Below are 24,535 nucleotides of genomic sequence, written 5' to 3'. Positions count from 1 at the left end.
TAGTAGACCCGGGGTTTCACCATGTTGGCCAGGCTGGTCTCGAACTCCTGACCTCAGGTGATCCACCTGTCTCGGCCTCTCAAGGTGCTGGGATTACAGGCGTGAATCACCATGCCTGGCCTTGGAAAGCTCATTCAAATGCTGATTGTTGGGCCCCATCCCCAGGTTGTGGTTGGGTAGACCTGGGGTGGGGCCCAGGAATTTGTATTGCCAACAATTCTCAGGTGATGCTGCTGCTGCTGGTCTGAGGACCATACTTCGAGAACCACTGCATTAACCTGACCTCACATTTCACTGGGAAATTAGAAACAACCTGTAAAGAACCACTTCATCTTCCTACTACCAGGCACACTCATTATCTGTATGTCCACCCACCTTCTCTCTTATCACAATGGTGGCAGATCTCTCTCCAACCCACGGCCAATATTCCAGTGCATTTGTCTTATCCCTTCTTGCCAAAAGTTAAGAACTGTGCTTTTGCAATTGCCTTTCTGTTTTTCTCTCCTAAACATGCAGATGTGCTGCAATATCTCCTCTGTGGGGAAACTCCTCACTCGATCTCACATATTTATTTAGCTGCTAACCAATTTCTCTGCTTTTCCTTTAGAGGAAAATCCTCAATAACTTTCTGTGTACCTCCAAGTGGTCTCATTATTCTCTCCTGGACCCATCGTGTGGACTTCCTTCTCCACATCTGGACCGAAACTACTGCTGTCAAGATTGACGGTGCCGTCCGTGTTGTGAAATGTAACAGAATTCTGTTCTCATCTTACAATGTTTGAGGCAGCTGACCCCTCTCCTTCTTCACTTTCTTCCCTCGATCCCAGAATACCACTTTCTCAGTTCTCCTGCTACCTGATTTGGACGCTACTCCTTAGACTTTTTTTGTTATATTCTTGCAGTCTTCCTGATTTTTGTTTTTAAGATAGGGTCTTGATCTGTTGTCCAGGCTAGAGTGCAGTGGCACAATCTCAGCTTACTGCAGCCTCGACCCGCTAGGCTCAAGCCTCCCAAATAGCTGGGTCTACAGACGTGCACCACCGCACCAGGCTGATTCTCGCATTTTTTGGCAAAGTGAGAGCTCGTTCCCTGGGAGGCAGACAGTTCAATCTCCCACCTCAGCCTTCCAAGTAGCTGGGTCTACAGACATGCACAAACACACCAGGCTAATTTTTGTATTTTTTGTAGAGGTGGGGTTTTGTCATGTTGTCCAGGCTGTTCTCAAACTCCTGAGCTCAAGTGATTCACCCACCTCCAAAGGGCTGGGATTACAGGCGTGAGCCACCTTGCCTGTTCTCTTCTGAATTTTCAACACCATTGTGCCCAGGGCTCAGCCCGCACCTGCCTTCTCTCTTTTATATTCACTTTCTCTCCAGGAGATCTCACACACCCTAAAGCTTTCAGTGTCATATATACATTGATGGATTCCAAATTAATGACTTAAGCCCAACCTCTCCCCTAACCTCCAAGTACTTAATGTCACCACTTACATTAACAGGAATCTTATGCCAAAAATAAATTCTTGATTTCCTTCCCCAAACGAACTCCTGCCTTAGCTACCCTACCTCCAATGGCACCTCCAGCCTCAAAATTGCCTAGATCAACCTTGGAGATGTGCTGAATTCTTCTCTCTCACTCTGTAGAACTAATGCATGAGCAAATCCCAACTATAGTACACATAAAATGTACGTAGAACCCAACAACATCTCCCCAGCCCACCTCAACCATCCCAGGTCAAGGTCAACCATCTAGGTCAACCATGGTCTAGTTGAACCATCCTAGACCAGGCCATCAGCCCTTTAAATTGGTCTTCCTGCATTTACTCCTGTCTTCCATGGTCTATCCCTTCACTGCACAGTCTGGTCCATTCTGTTCTCTAACTGCATCTATCACCACTGTCCGACTCTCTCACTCTGATCCAGCTGCACCATACCTTAACTGCTCCTGGGACAAGCCAAGCATGCCTTCACCTTGAGGTCTTTGCACTTGTCAACCTCTCTGTCTGAAATGTGGTCAAGTTTCAGGTGATCACTTCTGCTTTCGCGGTTCTCACCTTAGGGCTTCCCCACCAAGCTTGTGCGGCCCACCTTATTTTGTTGTTGTTGTTCTGTTTTGTTTTGTTTCAGGCTTTTGGCAGCCCGAAGCCACGGCTATTAGTTTTTGTCTCTAGTGATAAGCAGAAAAGAGATATGAGGAAGGGGATGATGGCCCCACCAGAAACAGAAACTAAGAAGCCAAGATGTATTCCCTCCCTTGGACACCCCTGCTTCCCTCTGCTGGTGTAGTTGAGATAAGAAAATTAATGGAAGAGAGAATGCTGGGGCTCTCCTCCAGATATGGAGAGGTGCCAAAGACTGATGTTTATGGCTCCCTGAAATTCATAGGCAGAAACCGAATCCCCAAGGGGATAGTATTTGGAGGCGGGGCCTTTGGGAGGTGATTAGGTCACGAAGGGGGAGCTGTAGTGAGTGGGATAAATGCTTTTATAAAAACTTCTTGAAGGGGCCAGGCGCAGTGGCTCACGCCTGTAATCCCAGCACTTTGAGAGGCCGAAGCGGGCAGATCACTTAAGGTCAGAAGTTCAAGACCAGCCTGGCCAACGTGATGAAACTTTGTCTCTACTAAAAATACAAACATTAGCCAGACGTGGTGGTGCTTGCCTATAATCCCAGCTACTCAGGAGGCTGAGGCAGGAGAATCACTTGAACCCAGGAGGTTGCAGTGAGCCGAGATTGCACCACTGCACTCCAGCCTGGGCAACAAGAGTGAAACTCTATCTCAAAAAACAATTAAAAAAAAAAAAAAAGAAAAAATGCTTGAGGGGTTGAATACCCCGTTCTCCGTGATGTGATTATTGCACATTGCATGCCTGTATCAAAACATCTCATGTAGCCCATAAATATATATACCTACTCTGTACCCACTAAAATTAAAAATAAAAAGAAATAAAGAAAAAAACAATGCAAATTATCCCCTTATTCCTTCTGCCACGTGAGTCCATAGCAAAAATACAGTTGTCTATTAACATAAATCAGGAATGGGCTCCCACCAGACACCAGATCTCACCGGTCACCTTGATCTTGGACTTCAAGTTTCCAACACTTTAAGAAATAAAGTTCCCGTGTTTGTCAGCCGCTCAGTCTATGGTACTTTGCTATAACAGTCAAATGGAATAAAAAAGGCAACCCTGGTGGGGAGTCTGCCATCAAGAGATTGAGGACCGTGTCACTGTCCACTGAGGCATCTGGGGCCTAGGAAACGCTATAAAACTATTTTGTCATAAAGAGCTTTGAGATATAGTACCTATGTGGCCCATAAACTTATCAGAATTTTTTTTAAAATTATTTTACTTTGCGTTCTGGGATAAATGTGCAGCACATACAGGTTTGTTACATAGGTATACGTGTGCCATGGTGGTTTGCTGCATCTATCCACCTGCCATCTCGGTTTTAAGCCCTGCATGCATTAGAAATGTGTCCTAATGCTCTCCTTCCCCTTGCTCCCCACTCTCCGACAGGCCCCTGTGTGTGATGTTCCCCTCCCTGTGTCCATGTGTTCTCATTGTTCAACTCCCACTTATGAGTGAGAACAGGTGGTGTTTGGTTCTCTGAGTTCATGTCCTTTGCAGGGACATGGATGAAGCTGGAAGTCATCATTCTCAGCAAACTTACTAGAACTTTTTATTTCCTGCATTCTAATTGCTGATATTTCTTGAGCTCTGAATCCCAAGCTGAAGAATCGCTTCTTATTTTTATTCTTTTTTATAGTTATTTGTGGACAAAGCTTATTGCACATTTTAGACTGCAAGCATCTCCAGGCATAGGTTTTATAGTTTATCATCTCTTCTATTTCTACCACAGGACATGCTACAGAGTAGGTCCATGCTAATAGTTAGCATTTACGGAGCACTTCTTATGTGCTAATGTGTAAGTGGTTTGCAAACGTGGTTGTGCTAATTTCCTTCCCTGAATGCATTTCCCTTTGCAGTATGAATCCGCAGCATTTTCCTCAAGCCATGGAGTCAGTTTCCCCAACCATGGCATCTGGGCTAGCTTTGTGGCTTAGTCTTACCAAGAGCATGTGGCAGACATTATGCCTAGATCTCAATAAGCTTTGAATACATTTTTTTCTTTCTTCCTTTTTTTTTTTTTTTTTTTTTTGAGACGGAGTTTTGCTCTTGTTGCCCAGGCTGAAGTGCAGTGGTGCTATCTCAGTTCACTGCAATCTTCGCTTGCAGGGTTCAAGAAATTCTCCTACCTCAACCTCCCCAGTAGTTGAGATTACAGGTCCTTACTGCCACGCCTGTCTAATTTTTATATTTCTAGTAGAGAGTGGGTTTCACCATTTGGCCAGGCTGGTCTCGAACGCCTGACCTCAGGTGATCTACCCGCCTTGGCCTCTCAAAGTATGGAGATTACAGGCATGAGCCACTGTGCTGGCCCTGAAGTCTTTCACTTTGTTACTCAGTTTCCTGGAGCCCTATCCAATCTCCATTTGAGCAAGACCGAGCTAGCCTGCTGGAGGATGAAAGCCCACATGCTGCAGAGTCATGTCCTTCCAGATGAGGCCATCCTTGATCAACCAGCCCAGCTGGCCCAGCAGCTAACTCCAGACACATGAGGAGGCCTCGCTGAGCTTCATCCAAATTATAAACCAACAAAGGGCAAATCAACAGTTGCTGTTTCAAGTCAGGAGTTGGCAAACTGTAGCCTGTGGGCCAAATCTGGGCTTTCTCCTGTGTTTGTCAGTATTATTTGGTTGGAACAGAGCCTCCCTCCTTCCTGTAGGTGTTATCCATTGCTGCTTTCATATGATAACAGAGTTGAATAGTTGCAACGAACACCGGATGGCATGCAAAGTTTAAAATACTGACTCTTTGTCTCTTCACAGAAAAGGCATGCAAACCTTGCTTTAAGTCACTAGTGTGGGAAGGGCTTGTTATAGCCAGGAACTAAGCCATGCATTTAAAATATTATCTGTTTTATTATTATTATTATTATTATTATTGAGATAGATCTCATTCTGTCTCCCAGGCTGGAGTGCTGTGGTGTGATCTCACCTCACTGCAACCTCTACCTCCCGGGTTCAAGTGATTCTCCTCCCTCCACCTCCAAAGTAGCTAGGAATATAGGCACATGCCATCACCTCAGGCTAATTTTTATATATTTAGTAGAGATAGAGCTTCATCATGTTGGCCAGGCTAGTCTTGAACTCCTGATGTCAGGTGATCCACTCGCCTCAGCCTCCCAAAGTGCTGGGATGACAGGCGTGAGCCACTGCACCTGCCTTATTATCTGTTTTAATCATCAGCTTAACCCACTGAGGGTTGATCATGCCCATTTTACAGAGAAAACTGAGGCATAGAGAAGGAGAAAAATTTGTATACAGTGGGGTCAGGAGAAAACCCAAATAGTCTGGCCTTACAGCCTTATGACATTGGCATTACTGCTGCATTAAATAACGCTAAATACCTGGGTACATGTCTGAGTGAATAACAGTTCAGGTCAGATCAGTTCTTATGAGGAAGGAGCATGGACAGTAGCAGTCTTTGAGTCAGTGGTGTATGCTTTTGAACACAAATGAATTTCTCATGGAAAGGGTTAGACATTTCCGCCATCTGGACCTTAAGGGTTCCTGACAAGACTTTTATATATGTATCTCTAATGGATCGCTGAAATATATTGTGTGTGGGAGGGAGGAAGGAAGAAAATAAGTAAGTGGGGTAGGGATGTCAGAGGCATTTGAACGAGAGTGACTCCATTTTGAATAGGGACTGAGTAAAATGAGGCTGAGACCTGCTAGGCTGCTTTCCTAGGAAGCTAGGCATTCTTAGTCGCAGGATGTTTATGGTTAAGGGAACAGGTTAACAATGTTTGCCAAACAGACCTAGGATTTAACAGACCCAGGAAATGGACTGATGTCTTGATGTCTTAAGAATAAAAGCATGATTTGTTTAAGAATAAGTTTTACAGCCTGGCCTGTAATCCCAGCACTTTGGGAGGCAGAGGTGGGCAGATTGCTTGACCTGAACTGTTATTCAGCTCCATATTCACTCAGACCAGCCTAGGAATCCCTGTCTCTATGAAAAATACAAAAATTAGTCTGGCATGGTGGTATATCCTTGTAGTCATAACTACCTGGGAGGCTGAGGTAGGAGGGTCGCTTGAGCCCAAGAGGTTGAGGCTGCAGTGAGCTATGATCATATTGTTATGTGTAAATTTTCAGTGCTGCAAAAGAAGTAGCACTGGAATATAAATTTCCTCAGGAAGACAATTTACCTCTATAGAAGGGTGTAGCTCACAAATGGAACAACGGTGAGCACACACCTGGACAAGGGAGGGGAAGGGGTTCTTATTCCTGAGGCAGGTAGCCCCTACTGCTGTGTTGCTCCCCTGTTGGCTAGGGTTGGACCTCACAGTCTAGTCTAATTGTGATTGGCTATTTTTAATTAAAGAGAGCTGGGGTATGAGTTGGAGTGGTGGGATAGGTAGTTTAGCAGAAGGATGGTTACAGGACAGGTCAGAGCAGATGACCAGCGGTGTCTCAGGTCAAAGCAGGTGACCGGAGCAGGTGACCGGGATGAGTCAGGGGAACAGATGTGAACTACTGATTAGAACTGGTGGAAAAGGTTGTTTACTGAAACTACAAGGGAGTTAAACTTTAAAATGGAGGACCGACCGTACTGACATACTGATTCTTTGAAGAGAAACTTGGAGTTCACTATATCTAACAATCACACCACTGCACCACAGCCTGGGTGACAGAGCAAGACCCTGTCTCAAAAAAAAAAAAAAAAAGAGAACAGAATTAGTTTTGCTTTAAAGATAGTAACAGAGATTCTTGCAGAAAATGGTAGTTACAGGAAGGTGAAAACTCTGCGGTCCCAGCACCTTGTAGTAGAGCCCACCACCCCTATGAGTTTTTGCCTTTTTTATCTTAATATAAACAAACATTGTAACTAAGGTGGGCATGTTCTTCCTTTGGCTTTTGGGAATATCCTGCTGTGTCTGTTGAGCAGCCATTCTTTTATTCCTTTACTTTTTTTTTTTTTTTTTTTTGAGACTGAGTCTCGGTCACCCAGGCCGGAGTGCAGTGGCATGATCTCAGCTCACTGCAAACTCTGCCTCCTGGGTTCAAGCGATTCTCCTGCCTCAGCCTCCTGGGTAGCTGGGACTACAGGCGCGCACCACCACACCCGGCTAATTTTTTGTATTTTTAGTAGAGATGGGTTTCATTGTGTTAGCCAGGATGGTCTCAATCTCCTGACCTTGTGATCCACCCGCCTCGGCCTCCCAAAGTGCTGGATTAAAGGCGTGGGCCACCACGCCTGGCCTTATTCCTTTACTTTCTTCATAAACGTCCTTTCCCTTAATTCTGTGGACTCATCCTGAATTCTTTCTGAGGTCCAAGAACCCTCTCTGGGGGTCTGGATTGAGACCGTTTTCCGATAACAGAAGAAGATGGAAGAGGTGGCGGTGAAGGAAAGGAGGAAAGAGAAGGTTTAGAAAAGGAAGGAAAAGCAATTCAAATTCTATTGAGGGTAGAGAGTCTTTCATTTGTCTCTGGCAACCACTGATATCCATTCTGAATGTAGAATTAATCTGTCTTTGCAAAGGCTTGGAGCATCATCAGGGCTCACTGCTGAACAAGGTAAGGAAATTGTAGCCTGTCTTCTATCTAAGCCCCTGGCCTTTACTGGTCCAGCCTCCTCCGGAGTGAGTTAACGGGCCTGCTTAGTGAGGCCCTCACAACTTCCCCATTTCTCAAAAACAGGAGCATGTCGACAGTGCAACACTACATCCTAGACAGAAGCGAAATCCCCTTGACTGTCTCAACATCCTCCCCCTGCCCCCATCTACGCTGACACTATTCAATAACCCACATTGACTTTGGGAGGAGAAAAAAATGTAATTGTAGAAGTGGAAATCCCATTAAAAGCTAAGATCAAAAGGAAAGTTTCCATCCAATGATATGTAATTAAACATGCGGAAGTGCCCCGCTCTGATTCTTGAATGCTTATGCACTTCTAAATTGTTGCCAGGGAGATCAGGGCCTGAGAAAATTAAAACCATTTCACCTCAAAAGGATACATGATTTTCACAGCTTTCTAACGTGATTTCCTGTTGCGCAGAGCTTTGTGTTTTCCCATATTCCCCTCCCTGCCTCTGTACTGATGTTCAGGACTGAATGGAAGCAGCTTTGCAAACATCCTTGGTCGAGAATTCCCACAGGTCCAGCCTGATGTGTGCAGAGCAACAGACAGCAAGGCCTAACGTTCTGCTTGCTACTGCTTCATGTTCAACCAGAGAACAAATGCCCCCGCTTAGGCAGAGTACCCTGAGGGTAGTCTCAGGGTCTGGGGTTGAGGAGAAGTAAAGTATTGTTAAGTAAAGTTACAATGTAACTCAAAGTTATGCAGTGCCTCTGTTACATCAGGGTGACCTGCACAGTTTATTTAGCTTCTCTATGCCTTAATGTCTTCTGTTGGGTTCCCCCAGAAGTAGACATAAAAACAAGTATTTTAGGACAGAAAAATATAGGAAATGTCAGTAGAAGACTGGGCAGAAAAGGGAAGCATGCTAATACAGCCAATTACCACTGTGGATCCTACCAGGGAATGGTGGGAAATGGTGGAGAAGTTTTGATATAGTTTGGATCTGTGTCCCCACCCAAATCTCATGTCTAACTGTAATCTCCAGTGTAGGAGAAGGGACCTGGTGGGAGGTGATTAAATCATGGGGGCAGACTCTTCTCCTTGCTGTTCTCGTGACAGAGTTCTCACGAGATCTGGTCATTTGAAAGTGTGTAGCACCCCCCGCTTCATTCTCTCTCTCTCCTGCCGGCTATGTGCAGTTGTGCCTGCTTCCCCTTCACCTTCCTCCACGATTTTAAGTTTTCTGAGGCCTCCCCAGAAGCAGAAGCCTGTCCAGCCTTAATGTCTTCTATTGGGAACCGTGAGCCAATTAAACCTCTTTTCTTTATAAATCACCCAGTCTCGGTTATGCTTTTATAGCCGCAAGAGAATGAACTAATGCAAGTTCGCTTCAAAGCTTTCTATCCCAAGAGGCAAGGGAGTTGGAAATTTATCTAACTCGCCTTGGACACTGCCTGAGGTTATTTACAGGGAACGGTAATACTTCTCTTTGCCTTGAAGGCAGGTAAAAAGAACCTTCCTGGCATCAGAAAAAGGCCCCCGGAAAAAGGGACACAGGTACTAACCGTTGCAAATTATCCAGAGCTCTTCCAAGTTGTAAGATTTGAAGGAAATGCCTGCCACCTATAGTCTCAGCTACACTCAGTTTCTTAATCTGCAAAATGGAATTAATAATAGTACTTACTTTATGAGGCTGTTGCAGAAATTTGTTGAGTTGCTACATGCAAAAACACTGAGAACCCAGCAGGGCATATAATAAGCATTCTATTGCATGGCATGGTTGCTATCAGTTTTACTTCTATTACTGCTACTGCTTGGACGACTTCTGCTTTTTTGATATGAAAGTCTACCATCGGGGAGCACTGTAGAGGAAAAGGTATTAGGCCAGGCATACTCTTTAGTTCTCTGGCCTTGAGTCCTTCATCCGTGTTATTCAGTTAACAATACCTAGCCAGTAGGGGTGTTAAAGATGAAGTAAATGTGAGAACATGCCTGAAGCTAAATCTTCCTCAAAGGGTTATGGACTTCAGAGCCAGAAGGAGGTCATCTCTCCTGTGCTCCCTGATATGCTGGAATCTGCCACATTACTGGCAACAGGTGGGCCTCCAGCATCTGCTCCAGTGCTTTTGGAAGTCCTGACACCCTCCCGATCTTCTCTGTAACATGCACGCTTTGGCCTGTGTCAGTTTGCAGGACCCACATCAGGCCAGCCCTCTTCTCGAGACAAATTATCTTTTTTTTTTTGTTTTTTATTTTTTTGAGACAAGGACTCACTCTAGTGCCCAGGCTGGAGTGCAGTGCAGTGAACATAGCTCACTGCAACCTCGACCTCCTGAGCTCAAGTGATCCTCCCACCTCAGCCTCCCAAGTAGCTGGGTCTACAGGTGCATGCCACCATGCCCAGCCAATTTTTGTATTTTTTGTAGAGACAAGATTTCACCACATTGCCTAGTCCAGTTTCAAACTCCTGGCCTAAAGGGATCCTTCCACCTTGGCCTCCCAAAGTGCTGGGATTACAGGTGCGAGCCACCGAACCTACCCAGGAACAGAATATTAACCGTCATTTTAAAAGAATTCAAGAAGTTTGCTTGAATTCATGATCAAGCAGCTCACCAGCTGGGAATAATATAATGCCAATTTTTAGAGTAATGGCTAAATAAATCAGGATATAGCCATAGAACAGAATACTATGTAGAAAGTGAGAAAAAATAAAGTATTCCTTTATTTCCTCTTAAGGAAATAACTCTAACCATAATATTGAGAAAGAATGAAGTATTCGTTTATTTCCTATTAAAGAAATAACTCTAAGCATAACTTGAGTGATAAGCAGGTTGTATGCTATAACAACATTTAAATAACACATACAAAAGATAGCATATTTTAAGTATATATGAATGTTAAATGCATTCTATATTGCAACAGTTAATTTTAGATATCACATGGCTAGGCCATAAATACGATCTTAGATGTTTCTGTAAAGATATTACTTAGGTGAGACTAACATTTAGATCAGTGTACTTTGAGTGAAACAGGTTATACACTATAGTTGGGTGGGTCTCACTTAAGCAGTTGAAGTTTTAAAAGAAATAAGGCTGACCTCCCACAAGAACGAAAGAATTATGCCTCCAGGCTTTCTTTGGACACAGGGTGTAGTATCACTTCCTCCCTGGGTCTCCACACTGATGGCTGGAGCTACCCTGTCTGCAAGTTTTGGACTATGTACACACGCATATTCCTTACCAATTCCTTACAATAAATCTCTTTTTTCTCTCTCCATATGTGTATATATACACATAAGTATATATAGATATACACACGTATGTACATATACATGCATGTATATGTAGGCATAGATATATGTATGTAGACATGTAAGTGTACAGATGTGCATGTGTACATTAATATGTATATGTACATATTAATATACATATTAATAGGTATATGTACATATTAATGTACATATTAATAGGTATATACATCTATGTATATATACCTATATTCATGCACACATATGTGTATGTATGCATATGTGCGAATACATGCATATATGTGTATACACATATGTATATGTGTGAATATAAACATGTGTGTATGACATATATATGTATATACATGTGTGTGTATATGCGCGCACATATATACACACACATATGCACACTCACACACATACAAATGCTCACCCATGCACCTGCACATACACACACACTTCTGGAATTGGGTAGGGAAGGAAGGACAGTGGGGAGCAGGGACATTTTAGACTTATCTTATTGTTTTCATTTTTTAACAAAGAAAACTTATGCAGGCATTAATTTTACAATTAAAAGGCATTCAAACATTTTGCTGCAGGCACTGACCAATACCCCCTGTGAAATGTCGCTAAGGTCATGTTACTCCTGCCAGTGTCACAAAATGACAGTTTCTGTGTTCTGCTTTCCTGGTTTCCTGTTGTGCCATTTTTGATCTACGCATGCTTCCACTGTCATCTAGCTTTTTGAAAAAATCATCTTGTTTGCCCTTCTTCCAGGTCCTGGCTTTCTGTCCTGGCCATCCAATCTAATCCGCCGCAAACAGGTCTCGTTCCTCTTTGTCACTGCAGGCCAGCTCCGAACCGCCTATTTTTTCTCACTGACATAGAAAGATGAGATGCGTCAGTGCCCTTGCAAACATGAAAGCCTAGCCAGTGAAGTGCTGAGTGCTGGAAGCTTTCCCTGGGCATAAACAGGTAGAAATACTGGAGACTCTGTATCAGATGAAGTGACTCAAAGGGACAGGACAGCCATCTTTGGACGGTTTATGAGCTTTCAGAAGGAAGAGGAATCAGGACTCACTTCTTGCGGTGCATGGTGCAGAATCAACTGGATAACTGTTCCCAGGAAGCAGATTTCAGCACGTGATGAAGAAGAGCTTACTGGCACGTGGAAGAACTCCATAGTGGAAGGGGGCTGACTCTACAGAGTGAGCTTCCTTTTACAGTAGGTATTCAAACCAGACAGACGTATCACTCTCAGGTTCCAACACTTAGTGTAAAGTAAAATTAGACAGCCTATCAGGGCATTCTAATAGTATGATTCTAAAAAAAACACTAGTTCTATAGTTTGGGTCATACCAAGGTTTTGGTCAGACCATCCAAAAGACGGAACTCTGAACTTGTGGTTTCCCCGTCAAATATTGGGCAAAGAATCAAGATATTCAATTTCTGCTGCAGAACTTCTGGGCTTGAGGCTTGATATGGTTTGGCTCTGTGTCTCCACCCAAATCTCATCTCAAATTGTTAATCCCCACATGTTGAGGGAAAGACCTGGTGGGAGGTGATTGGATCATGGAGGCGATTTTCCCCATGCTGTTCTTGTTATTGTAAGTTCTTAGGATATCTGATGGTTTTATAAGGGGCTCTTCCCGCCTTGCTTTCGTTCTCTTTCCTGTCACCTTGAGAAGAAGGTACTTGCTTCTCCTTCTCCTTCCGCCATGATTGTAAGTTTCCTGAGGCCTCCATAGCCAAACCTTGTGAGTCAACCAAACCTCTTTCTTTTATAAATTGCCCAGTCTTGGGTATTCCTTTATAGTGGTGTTAGAATGGACTAAGACAAGGCTCCACAGAGGTTCCCCACCACACCAAATTGGATTAGTCATTCAGACATTATGGAAAAAACCTCTCTTGATGGAAATAGTGTGAATCCAGAGTCATCCACAGTAAAAGGAGTGATCTGATAGAATTAGCAGATGTTCCTCACACTTCACTGGTTTCCTAAGAAGTCCCCTTGAGTTCTTGGAGCATGTGACTCACTGGAGCATCTATGGAATCCATTCATTTGCTTTGACATACATTCATGTTGAATTTAGAGAGCTCTGGCTTTGCTAGTACTGGTCTAGTCTGAAGGCAAAAGGAGAGTTGATGACTGCAGTTGGTTGAAGTCAAGACAGAAGGCTGGAGGAGCAAGGGCACTCCCCGAGGTGGGAGTGCAAGGACCTTGTCTGTCTGATTATCTCATCCCTCACATGGAGCCTGCTGTGGAGTAAGTGTGATTCATGCTCCCATTTGAATGAGAAATGAAGCCTGAGGAATGTGATGGCCAAGGGTTGGCAACATCTTCTCCTAGCCCATCCTTTTTTGCAGCTAATTATGGTGGTTCCCCAAATGGAAAACTCTCTGCTAATAGCAAGCCACATTCTGGCTTTTTCCCCACCCAGAGTAAAGTGGGAGCATCTTGATATTCCACACGATGAGAAACCAATTCCTCTTGCCCTTCAGGTGAAGTCCCCAAACTGGAGCCAGCTGTCTCATGTGATACCATGGACTCTGCCACTGTGTCAGCCCACCTGGGCACTGCTTTATACATCTGTTTCAAGGAACAAGTTAAATGGCAGGACGTTGCCCAGACTGAAAGAGCCCCTGGGGAGAAAGCAGTAAGCTGCATCAAAGCATTCCTGCTCACTCGGTGACTTTCAAATGCACTTCAAGCCCACAGTCATGCCACACTAGCTAGGCAGGGGGAAGATGCGGGGCGGATGCTCTGGCTCTTGCAATTAAGCGGACTGGAACCCCGCGGCTCGGGCTGGTGTCGTGGGAGGAAGGCAGGACTGAGTGACTCATTTACGGCTTGGCACTTATGTGTTCAGCCAAGCAGCTGGTGCGTGGAGATCAACAGGTTCAGCAAGCTCAGGTGTGGTTCTGGCAGGTGTCTGCGACTAGGAGACAGACAATACTCAGGATCGTGATTGTCGCAGGTGGGCTGCGAGCAGACTCCAGTTCCCTGGGAAAGAGTCAAAGTATATCTAGTAAAACTCATTACTAAGCAGGCTGCAATCCAGCCAGAGCACATATTCCTGGAAGGCACCTGTAGGGCTGGGCAGGAAAGCTGAGCTGGAAGCCCAGATATACTGAAGTGATGAAATCTATTGAGCATCAGGATGATAGCAGGTTCATGCCAGTATATCTGACACGTGGTACCAGTAACTCCATGAATAACCGCTGTCCCTCGCGCAGGCAGGGGACATCCACGTGCTTTGCTTAGCATCATTTCGGGGTCCAATCAAGACTGAGACTATAAAGAACGGACCAGGGACTCCAGGCAAGAGGAGCCCAGGATTGTAAGATTGTACAGAAGCCTGGGAAAATCGGGTCATCCTCTAACAGGACACATCTCTGCCCCAAACTGGCAGCAATGGCAATACCGCCAGTGCAACGTGTATCGTAGAGGGTCAACTGTGAATGCTTTCCATCCTGGGCCTGTGGGATGGACCATTAAATGAGCACCTTACCAAATAATGATTTTGTTGTAGCATTTTATTGACAATGAGAAAAGACTAGCTCACGGACTCTCCGTGTCGATCCGGCAGACAGCCCAACTCCCCACTTCCCACAGGTAATTACCTGCTCCTAATTGGGTCTGAAAGCAGTGAGTTTGTATTTAAAGGTAGGAGTACAGAACACTTTGTATTTTTTCAGAGACTGAATGAGTTCAGCGCTCTGTGTAACTGTGGCTTAAGGAGCCAGACGGGGTCTCCATGCAACACAGTTTCTGCACGTAAAGCTCTGTGTCCTGGGGCAGAATGTGACACTTCCCAGGGTCTATATTTCTCTATTTATAGATGGAAAAGGAGGTCTGTGGTATTTAAATAAGAAATACCAAGGCAACTGTCCCAGCGTCTAATATAAGAGATGCTCAGGGATTACTAATTGGACCTGAATCTTTCTTGTCAACATGAACAGAAATGTCTTTTCAGCTCTACGTCTTGTTGCTGTGGTGTGTGATAAATATTCTAAATATTCTCATCATCGGCCAGGCATGGCCGGCTAAGGCCTGTCATCCAAGCACGTTGGGTGACCAAGGCTGGAGGATCACTTGAGACCGGGAATTCAAGACCAACCTAGGCAACACAGCAGAACTTGTCTCTAGAAAAAAAAATTAGCCAGATATGGAAGCATATGCTTGTAGTCCCAGCTACCTGGGAGGCCCAGGCAGGAGGATCGCTTGAGCCCAGGAGTTTGAGGTGACAGTGAGCTCTGATCATGCAACTGCACACCAGCCTGAGTGACCAAGTAAGATTCTGTCTCTATAAAATACAGTGTGTGTGTGTGCACGCACATATGCGTGTATATTGTTTTGTATATTATCTCATTGAGTTTTCTTTCTTTTTTTTGAGACAGAGTCTCACTGTGCTGCCCAGGCTGGAGTGCAATGGCACGTTCTCAGCTCACCGCAACCTCTGCCTCCTGGGTTCAAGAGATTCTCGTGCCTCAGCCTCCTGAGTAGTTGGGATTACAGGCATTAGCTACCACATCTGGCTACTTTTTGTATTTTTAGTTGAGATGGGGTTTCACCATGTTGGCCAGACTGATCCTGAACTCCTGATCTCAGGTAATCCGCCTACCTCAGCCTCCCAAAGTGCTGGGATTACAGGCGTGATCTCATGCCAGGCCTATCTCACTGAATTTTCAATACGGCTCTGTCACACAATCAAGACAGGCAAAGTCATTTTCAGTTGACAGTTGGGAACATGAAGGCCAGCAGAGGGGTCATGCCCATAACTAAGACGATAATGTCAGAGTTGGTCACAGCAGGGTTCAAAAGAAATATTGAGTTTTAGGGAAGGGGAAATTGCCTGCATGGATGCTAAGAAGAGTCAAGGAAGCTACAGCCTTGAAGAAGCTGGCTAATAGGTACAGTTCTCAGCCATCCCTTGATGAGACAGATGAAGGGGGAACAGGAACAAATTCCAGCTCCCAGGACAAGAGATATGTCCTTTCACTCACATGGACAAAAGGTAGGCAGGGTGGCTAGAGCACAGCACAGGGTTCCTATTGCTCTGGGGGAAGCCTGAAAACTCAAAGACCCAACTAGAAGTGGGGGCAGGTGCAGCGAAGCCACTGCCAAGCCTTATCTTGAGAACCTTGAATTGACTGATGAGCCCTGAAGAAGGCAGCAGACTCCAGCTGCATTTTGCTGCACACTATGAAACAGTAGCATTGAGACCAAGGCGGGGCGAAGGCTCCTGCTCAGTCTGCCCTGTTCAAGCCCTTTTCATTTACCAGACACATTCTTGAAGGTTTGCTCAGGGAAGGTGCCTGCCCTTGACCTGGGGACTTCTGCTAGACTACCTACCTTCCTCTCTGGCTTCCCTGGTCTCCGGTCCCACTTTGGTGCTAGATCTTAACTCCTCCTCTCTAGTGAGTTCTTACTAATGCCGGGGATAGATTTAGAGCATTCTTTCCTCTGATTTCTACAGCACTGAAGCTCAGGGAGACTTTAGAGAAGAATCGTCCCTCAGGAAAGTACGGCTCAGTGAAGGGAAAGGTATTGCCCAAGTGCACATGGCTGGGTTGGAACCAGAGTGGGGATTCTGGCTCCCAGTCCAGAACTCTGTACTCACCACCTGCCTTGTCTTCATGAAGCTTACACTCTATAGAAAGTGCACTGGACACCCAGCCTCACATGTGCTCAGCGCCGTGCTTGTGGCAGGGCAACAAGAGTGCGTGTTCACAGGGTGCCTGAGAATGAACTCCACCTGGTCTGTGTCTTGGCCAGAGGGACCCAGGCCCTGTGGTATGCAAGGCCATAGCACGGACTTGAGCTTGAGCTAGGAAAGTCAGCAAGGCAGACTACCCACATGGCCGGGGGCACCCAGGAGCCTCGAGTTTATTGCTCTTCCCTCCGGGTTTGTCTCATCTCGAGCTCCCAGGGCTCACAGCCTTCATCTTCTACAGAGGCGGGTGCTGCACTTGGCTGTACCACTTGTCTGCACCACTTGGCTGCCCCCTAAAGATGAGAGGATAGCCCAGCAGCAATGGCTTCCGAACACTTGGATTCGAAGGTTGTCACTGCCACTTCCTTGCAAGGAAAACTTGGGCAAGTTACTGATCTTCTCTAGGACCTGGTTTCCCCATCTGTAATAACACGCATGGTAATATGTTCAGGTGAATAAACAAAATAAAACATATAAACATACTAAGCACAGTGTATGATGTGTGGCAGGCATCGAAGCAGGTGATACACTCAGCTGGAGAGACGATTTAGTAGGGTGCTTCGAGCCAGACTGCCTGGGTTCAAATCCCAGCTCTGCTCCTTAACAGCTGTAAGCCTGGGTGCAGGTTACTCAACTTCTTTGTGGTTCAGTATCAATATCAGTAAGATAAGGCTCATAACGGAGCAATTTCATTGGGTTGACAACTGACTCAAATGAGTTAATTCGAAGAAAGCATTTAGGACAGTCTCTGCCATGTGCAAACTGCTGAATAAACATCAACAACTCCACTCTTTTTACTTTCTAGTTTTAAAAATGAATTTAGGAAAGCCAGATTCTTTCTACTGAAAGCCTCTTCACTGAGAAGATTGATGCAGGCACCAAGACACTGGTGCCAACATTGAGCTTACCGGCTGGTAATCTCATTTGTTTCTTCTTGCTGTTTTCAAGCATGACCCATACCAGGCAGAGCAATATGCTTGTACAATACTCACGAGCTGGGCTTGCTGGGCAGTGACTTCTCCACTGCATGCTATAAATGGCTGCCAGCAGTGAAATTACATTTGTATTGATCTGAAGAACATTTTATTGATCAAACACAGGGAATGAAACCTTTGAAATATAAACCCATTATTTTAACAATTTGTTGCCAGGAGTAGGCAAAGGCGGCTTTTCTATTTCTTTTGGTGAGCTGGCCTTCCAAGAACAGTTTCGTGTCTATTTAGAGGGTCTGGAGACCCAGCCCCACGAGCTTATTAAGGACCATCTCTCTATCTCCAGCTCCCTTACCCCCATCTTTCTTCTCCATGGTTCTGTTCCTCGAGGCGTATCTGCAGGCAGGCCCTTCTGCCTCTAAACACTTTTTTTCTCTCTTTCTTTCTTGAGTAACCATTTCACAGCCTATAAAACTCATTTCTATCCTTATATCACCTACTGGGTTAGAGGATCTACCCTCTCAGTGTTCCAGGATCATTCTGAGGAATGAGGGGTGATTGTGCAGGTGCCAGCTTGCCAGGACTCCCCTGGGAAGCTCTCAAAGCTGCCTCAGCAGGTCTGGAGCAAAAAATCATCTGAATCCATGATTCCTCTGGCTCCTGCATCTGGTTTCATTAAATGAAATTAACATTGTTGTGGGCTATCCAGGAAACTTAGGACCTCTGGGTGAAAAAATACTCACAAGGGGGTAGTAGCCCAGCAGCAATTTCCAAAATATTCAGTTAACATGTGCACTCAGTCTTTGAATAAACCTGGGCCTGGTCTCTTGGGAGGAGCCAGAGATTCATCCTCTGTCTCAGTGTGCTGATAATCCAGCCTGAGAGAGGAGAAAGCCACATAAAAGAGTGAACCATAGGAGAAAGGATTTTACTAGGAGTTATAAGAGTAGTACAACAATTCAATGAGGGAAAGAGCAGTCTCTTTAACAAATGGTACTGAGACAACTGGATAGCCACATGCAAAAGAGGGAAGTTGAATCCCTACCTCACACCATATACAAAAATTAGCTCAAAACAGACCAAAGACTTTAATGTAACAGCTAAAACTATAAAACTCTTAGAAGAAAGGATAGGAGTAAATCTCCATGACATTAGATTAGGTAATAGTTTCTTAGATATAATGCCTAAAGCAGAAGAAACCGAAGGAAAAAAAAATAATTAGGTAAATGGGACTTGCTCAAGATGAAAACATCTTGTGGTTCAAAGAATGGCCATAGAATATGCAAATCTCATATCTAATGAGTCTAATATCCATAATAAAGAACATTTACAATTCAACAATACAAAGACAAATAACCCAATTTTAAAAATGGGCAGATAATTTGAACAAACATTTGCCCAAAAAAGAGATAGAAGTGGCCCATAAACACATGAAAAGATGCTCAACATCACTAGTCACTAGGAAAATGCAAATCAAAACCCCAATAAGATATCACTTATATCCACTAGGATGGCCATCATCAAAAAGACAGAAATAACAAGAGTTGGTCAGGCTATGGAGAAATTAGAATCCTTATAAATTGCTGATAAAAATGCAATGATGGTGCAGCCACTTTGGAAAACAGTTTGGCAGTTTCTCAAATGTTAAGCCCAAAGTTAACATATAACAATTCCACTTTTTGGTATTTATTCAAGAGTATTGAAATATGTTCCCACAAACTGGGACACAAATGCACATATCAGCATTGATCATACAGCCAAAAGGTGAAAACAACTCAAATGTCTACCAACTAATGCATAAACGTAAGTAAAATACTGTATATTCATACAATAAAATATTATTTAGTCATAAAAAGAAAATAAGTACTAATGTTTTCCAGGCTCACAAATGAAAGAAGCCAGTGAAAGGCCACATATTTCAGTGAAAGGCTTCTTTCACTTTCTGCTCAGTGAAAGAAGCCAGACAGAAAGGCCACATATTATATGATCTCATTTATACGAAATGTTCAGAATAAGAAAATCCACAGAGTCTGAAGTAGATTAGTGGTTGCCTGGGTATTGGAGGAGTAGAGAATGAGGATGGGACTCTAATGGGTATAGAGTTTCCTTTTGGGGCACTGAAAATGTTCTGGAATTAGTGAAGATAGTTGTGCAATTGTGTAAATAAATACACTAAAAGACGCTGAATTGTACACTTTTAAAAAGTAAATTTTATGCAATGCAAATTATATTTCAATTTAAAAAATTAGTGGCATAGACCCAGTGTGCTTTAGATGATGGGAAGAAGGAGAAAGTGGTCAGACCAGGGCACCACTGGAGCCGGGCTGGAGTGAGGGCTCCATCCCCTTTCCCTGCAACTTTGCCCGGAGGGCTGCTGCCTCCTGACAATAAGCCCTGTGACTGAGACCAACAAAACGATCATTTCTGGCAAATAGAAGTCCTATGGCCTGGGAAGCTCATTCCTTCATGCAATTTACTTTTGTTTTTGAGTTTTCACTTCCTCTTGGAGAAGAGAGGCAGGAACTGTTGACAAGTCTGGAAACCGGAAATGCAAACGACAAAAGGAGTCCCCAGGGAGTGCCTGGGTATCCAGCCTCCCCAGCTCAATCACTTTGTGCCAGGGAGGCTCCTGGCTCAGAGACTCAGCAGCAAAACTGGCTGAAACTATTTCCCATCCATTTCTCAGACAAGGGAAGCTACCGTGGGAGTGATGCCACAAGGAAACAGAACAGACCATCCCTATATGCATAACACTAGGCATTGTGGCAAGAGAGCGCCAGTCTCCATCACCTCTGCATCGAACGCAGCACCAGTTCGGGCAATGGTTTTGACCTTGATTGGCAGGTAGTTACGGTGTAGTGTGAACAGCCACCCAGAAACTGATGGACTGGGCTGGCTCTGTTTATGGGGAAGTAGGGCAAATCCTGTACGTACCCTCTGGGCAGTGGCAGACAGTGTGTGTGCCTAGAGAGCAGGTGCAGGCACCTTCATCCCACAGGGGTGCAGAGAAGCTGAGTGGCTCAGTCAAGGTGACAAAGTCTATTCCTAACAGATCAAGTGCGAGAAGCCAGATGACCTGCCTCCGGATTTACGGTCACTCCCTTACTTCACCCTTGACCTGCATCCGGATTTACGGTCACTCCCTTACTTCACCCTTCTTCTCAAATGAAAGATGCAACAAGCACAGACTCAAACCCCAGCAAACACCTGGACTTTGGCTATGTCTCTCTTTAGACAGAATTTTTCTTTCTTCCTCCTCCTTTTCTTCCTCTTTTTTTCCTCTTCTCCCGTTCCTCCTCCTTTATCTGTCCTCCCCTTCCTCCTCCTTCTATTTTTCTCCTTTCTCCTCTTTCTCCTCCTTTTCTTATCTTCCTCCTCCTTCTGCTTCTTGTCCTTATCCTTCCCCTCCTCCTCTTTTACTTTCTTCTTCTTCTCCTTCCCCCCCCCTTCTTTTCTTCTTCTTCTTTTCCTCCTTCTCCTCTTCCTCCTTCTTCTCCTTCTGTAACCATCCAATGGGTTCACTTTGCCTGCATCTAGAGAGTCTATTTCTCAACATAGAAAAATCGCAGTAGAGAAAGAGTAATTCATGCAGAGCCAGCTGTGCAGAAGACACGAGTTTTATTACTACTCAAATCAGTCTTCCAGAGCATTTTGGGGAGAATTTTTAAGAACCACTTGGTGGGTGCGGGGAGCCAGTGAGCCAGGAGTGCTTATTGGTCAGAGATGAAATCATAGGGAGTTGGGGCTGTCTTCTTGGGCTAAGTTAGTTCCTGGGTGAGAGCCACAAGATCAGATGAGCCATTTAATTTATCTGGGTGGCGCCAGCTGATCCCTGAAGTTTAGGGTCTACAAAATATATCTCAAGCATTGATCTTGGAGGTAGTTTAGGGAGGGTGAGAATCTTGTAACCTCCAGCTGCATGACTCCTAAACCATCATTTCTAATCCTGTGGCTAATGTCAGTCTAGTTCCCAGGCAAGAAGGAGGTCTGCTTTGGGAAGGGGTTGTTATCATCTTTATTTTAAACTAAGTTTGTCCTGAAGTTAGTTCAGCCTACGCCCAGAAATGAACAAGGACAACTTGGAGGTTGGAAGCAAGATGGAGTCGGTTCAGCTGACAGATCTCTCTCACTGTCTCAGTTACAGTTCTGCAAAGGCAGTTCCAGTTCTCTCTCTCCTCCTCCTTCCCTTCCTCTTCTCTCTCTTTCACTCACTTTTCCTCCCTCTCTCCCTTTCTTTTCTGACTGCATCAAGTATAATCTGCCAAGGTGCATAGTAAAGAGAACTCTCAAGCAGTGATTCCCAAACCTGAGCAAGCATCAGAGTCACTTGGAGGGCTTGTGAAGGGAGATGGCTGGGCCCCAACTCCAGAGAGCCTGACTCAGTAGGTCATGGGTGGAGCTGAGAATCTGCATTTCTAATCATTTCCCAGGTGACAAGACTGCTGGCTCAGGGATCACACTTTAAGAACTCTGCTCTGGAGTAGAAGAGACCCACTGCCCAGCCTGCAGACAGGACTCCTCCTCCCCCATTTTACACAGGCGAACACCTCACTCACTTTTATAAGTTTCCAGAAAATGAAATTCTTCAGGCAAGTAATTATTATATCATAATAATGTATTAAACACTTACAAAATGTCAAGTGAACTAAATTCCATAGTCAGGAAGCTTTTCTGACTCCAAGTCCCTGTACTTGAAGTTAAACTCATTGATGGTTAAGAAGCAGCCTCCCTTTGCCTCTCAGTGCTGACAGCAAGGCTCAGGTGTGACTGAGGCTGGAGATATTGAGTGATGGAAATGATGTAATTGTCGCCCACTGACTTCTCAGCCACAGTCAGTTCTGGGAGCATTTGTTTAAGGATTTGGTTGACTTGCTTCCAAAGTATCCATAGAAACCAGAATTGTGGCCTTGCACATCTGGATAGGAATCCAGATATCATGTCCTCTCTCTTTATGCAGCAACATCACCTTTCTCTTGGTTTTTTGCTACAATCCTTCATTAGCCCCTGTCTACAGTGTCACAGCTTCTGTAAAGCCTTCCGAATACCGAGAAGGAGGGTCAGGCACGGTGGCTTACTTCTCTAATTCCAGCACTTTGGGAGGCCGAGGGGACGGATCACAAGGTCAAGAGATCAAGACTATCCTGGCCAACCTGGTAAAACCCCGTCTCTACTAAAAATACAAAAATGAGCTGGGCATGGTGGCACACACTTGTAGTTCCAGCTACTCGGGAGGCTGAGACAGGAGAATCGCTTGTACCCAGGATGCAGAGGTTGCAGTGAGCCAAGATCACACCATTGCACTCCAGCCTGGGCAACACTGTGAGACTCAGTCTCCAAAAAACAAAAAATACCCAGAAGAAGAGGGGCTCATTCATTCTTCTGTGTCTACACTGCACTACCCCCTTTTTGATATGTCTACAGAGAGGAAAGCAAGTAAATGTCAGCTCTTGGAGGATTCTTACAGACTTAGTATGATGACTTCGTTTGATATGATGGAAAACTTAGGCCCAAAGGTTAAATTAGAATGTTAAGGTCACCTGCACTCATACATTTATCACAGGACTGTTCACAACAGCAAAGGCATGGAATCAACCCAGGTGCCCATCAATAGTGGCTGGATGAAGAAAATGTGGTATATATACACCATGGAATACTACACAGCCATAAAAAAGAATGAACTCATGGTTTGTTTTTGTTTTTGCAGCAACATGGATGCAGCTGGAAGCCATTATCCTAAGTGAATTAATGCAAACAGAAAACCAAATACCACATGTTCTCACTTATAAGCAGAAGTTCAACATGGGGTACGCATAAATATAAGGACGGGAACAACAGAGACTGTGAACTGCTGGGTGGGAGGAGAGGGAGCGAGGGTGAAAACACTGCCTATTGGGTACTATGTTCACTACTTGGGTGATGGGATCATTACAAAGCCAAACCTCAGCATCACACGATATACCCATGTCACAAACCTGAACATCTTTTAGCCCTCCTCGGATCCGTAACTTCCCTCTAACCATCTCCCACATATTGAGTATTGAGTCATCAATGGATTGTTGCCACACAGTTGGTAGAGATGATGGTTCAGAGAAACGAGCATTCAACACGGAGTTAGGGGACTGGAGTGGAGTCGCCATGTTTAAAGACATTACTTACTCAATGCGTCCAGGAACAAGTTGCCTGACTTTTCTGAGCCTCAATTTCACTGGTGGAAGAAATGAAGGTTGAAGGCAATAGCTTCCAAGGTCGTCTCCTCTATACCTAATAGAAAATAAAAGGATCTGGTGGTTATGTGGTACATTACCAACGATACCAGCACCTGAGTGCCAGGAGTACCTGCCTTGAACCGACCCCCTGCTACCCAGACTCTGTTCCACCCATTGGGGTCTGAAAAGAAGGAAGGACTGAAAAGCCCAGGAACTGGGTCAGGAAGTCTGGTGGCTCCAGGCAGTGACAGCTTCATGCTCCAGTGAATTCGCGGAATGCAGTGTGATTTCCTCTTCCATTTAACCATCAGAAGCATGGAAGGAGAGCCACTCTGCGGCCCTCCTCTCCCTGCCTTCCTCAGTCATGACTCATTAATCGCCACCGGCGAATGAGTATTATTCTAATTTTCCAAATCTAATTCGGAGATGTTTTCAGCTAAAGATCAGGATATAGGTTTATGGCTCAGCTAATGAAATATCTAATGAATTTGCATTAGTGACAATTACAGACAGGATACCCAGAAGAGAAGGGCCAATCACAGCCCTCAGCTGATGCCACTTGCTAATGGCTCCTTTAAGGAGAAAAGCACAGCTCCTGAGACCCTATCCCTAATTGACAATGCCCTTCAGGACACAGGGGCCAGAAGAAGGGAACGGAAGCAGCAGCATTTGCCTTTCCTTTATCTTTTTTTGTGCTGTGCCTCTGCCTTCAAACCAACAGCCAGAAGTGAGAGAGGCCTTTCAAACGTAAAAATGGAGTCCTCAAAATAGGATCCATT

The 24,535-nt window shown here is 44.8% G+C and overlaps 1 long non-coding RNA gene across 1 annotated transcript; it reads left to right on the top strand.

The window, feature by feature from the left end:
- The first annotated feature begins 6,498 nt into the window (after positions 1–6,498).
- On the top strand, positions 6,499–22,987 carry LOC116534522. The gene is made up of 3 exons (XR_004261767.1): positions 6,499–6,570; positions 13,811–13,817; positions 22,976–22,987. It is a non-coding gene; the product is annotated as an uncharacterized LOC116534522 (long non-coding RNA).
- Positions 22,988–24,535: the final 1,548 nt, after the last annotated feature.

The sequence above is a fragment of the Sapajus apella genome, unplaced genomic scaffold (assembly GCF_009761245.1).
Source record: "Sapajus apella isolate SASKATOON/1434 unplaced genomic scaffold, GSC_monkey_1.0 scaffold88, whole genome shotgun sequence".
In the NCBI taxonomy this organism is placed as follows: Eukaryota; Metazoa; Chordata; class Mammalia; order Primates; family Cebidae; genus Sapajus; species Sapajus apella.
This window is presented reverse-complemented; position numbering and strand designations above follow the sequence as displayed.